Genomic DNA, 2,134 nt, shown 5'->3' with positions numbered 1-2,134 from the left:
TTTATTATTGATATATTATTGTTACTAATCTTTTGGCATGTATGCCACACACATTTTTCTCAGTTCATGTTTTTTGTTTTAAATAGTTTTAAAGTTTAAAAAGTGTTTAAAGTTTGTAATTCCTAGTAGGAAAACATTATGTAAATGAATACCCTAATGGCAAACCACTGTAAAATGCTTCAGCTGCATTTGGGGTCGAGGGATAGTGAGTATCTTCAAGGTGACCCAGCTCTCTTGATGAGAAGGTCAGAAGTACACTGGTTCATATTATTGTGACACCCATCTAAAGCATTCTAGGTGATCTAGGTTGCTTTTCCTTCAGCAAGGGCTTTATTTATCAGGAGGGCATTATACTTGACCTCCAAATTTGGCTGATAATTTACTGATAAGATTCATAACCTTTGGTTGCTCTGGTGTTTTGACATATTTGCTGGGTTCTGGGCTACATGCTGGAAGGCCACCATAATTTTGGATCCTGCTTCGCTGCAAGAACCTCGGGATTACTAAGAATTTCTTTAAGTCCAGGCATTCCTGCCACTCAAGGCATTCCCCCTCCCATTCCCAGCATTCCTCTGTGAAAATTATCAGGCATTCCCCCAAGAAAGCCACCAAGAAAAGAGTCATACTGAACTGCTGACTGTCCTCTGGCTTCTTCCTCTATTTGGGCTCTCTCATGCTCTTCTGGAGCCTTCTTAACTCTATTATATCTTTGATCTCTCACTCTTCACGTTTTCCCTCACACTTTTTCCGATGTTCTGCAATTTTCTGTGCCCTAGGTTGAACTTCTTTTAGCACTGCTCTAGCATCTTCATCATCATCCAGTTTAAAGGCAAGGCCAAGCAGGATCATGGGTTGCTTCGTCCCAACGGACTAAGAAATCTGTGTGGTTTCCCTCATGACTTGTAAGGCTGACCTGAATCAGGATTTATTTCAATGGCTCTGTCACAGTCTTGAATGGCAGCATTTGGTTTCTGTAATTTGTCAAAGACATTGGCCCTCTTGGTATACAGAATGGCCAAGAAGGATTCAGCTTGATGGAATCTATGAATGAGTTGATGGCTTTCTACAGTTCATCATCAGTTAGGGCTTCAATGGCAGCCACTTTCTTATCGTTTACCTGATCCATCATCTCCTCTGCTATCTCTGAATTTCTCATTTCTTGAGGGGCATCAGTGTCTAGTTCCATCACACCTTCATTATCAGTTCCTAGATCGCTTTCCTCATTTGATGGTTTGTCTGTCTTTAAGTCTTCCTCCGCCGTCTTATTATCTGCTTTTTCTTCCTTGATATTTTCTTCTGATTGAGCTTTCGGAGTAGCAGATGGCACCTTACCCCGCATGCTCTTCACCCACTCCCTCAGGAAGCGCATTTTTCATGTGCAGAACACTTGGATCCTGCTTACACATTTTCACGAAGGCCGGAAGCTCCTTCACTTTGCAGGGGTCCGTCCGTGGTCGGTAGGTGGTGGGTGAAGCTGAGGGGCTGCTGCTGAGTTCACGGGCCAGACCCTGGCTCAGCATGACCTCAGTTCATTTTTTATAATGTTTTTCAGTATATTTTTATCCTGTGTTATGGTTTCAATTTTTACATTAAAAATGATCGAAACATTTTTATTTTAGAATTAATTTTTACAATTTTAAATATATAAGGCATTGAAAATTAAATTCTGTGTGGTGATAAATAAGCATTTGTTGTTTTTTAAAGATAACTTTATTGAGATATTATTCACATTTATTATTCAATCTTTGAAAGTGTATAATTCAGTGGTTTTTAGAGTATCCACAGAGTTGTGTAAACATCACTACTAAATTTGAAACATTTTATCACCAAAAAAAATAACCTTTCCATTAGTAGCCACTGCCCATTCCCCAGTTCTTCCTGCCCCCTTCTCCAGATCCTGAAAGCCACGAATCTACTTTTCATCTCTAAGAATTTAGGTACCCTGGAGACTTTGTATAAATGGTGCCTCAGAGTATGTGGTCTTTTGTGACTGGCTTATTTCACTTAACACAATATTTTCCGGGCTCATCTATGTTGTAGCTTGTATCAGTAATTTATTATTTTGTATTGCAAAACAATATTCTATGGTACGGAATACATCACATTTTGTTTATCCGTTAATCAGCTGATGGAT

General features: G+C 39.4%; 1 pseudogene; it reads right to left on the bottom strand.

The window, feature by feature from the left end:
• Window positions 1-305: 305 nt before the first annotated feature.
• LOC101021169 lies at window positions 306-1,561 on the bottom strand (annotated as a pseudogene).
• Window positions 1,562-2,134: the final 573 nt, after the last annotated feature.

The sequence above is a fragment of the Papio anubis genome, chromosome 9, assembly GCF_008728515.1.
Source record: "Papio anubis isolate 15944 chromosome 9, Panubis1.0, whole genome shotgun sequence".
Classification (NCBI taxonomy): Eukaryota; Metazoa; Chordata; class Mammalia; order Primates; family Cercopithecidae; genus Papio; species Papio anubis.
The sequence above is the reverse complement of the archived record's forward strand: the minus strand, read 5'-3'. Positions and strand labels throughout refer to the sequence as shown.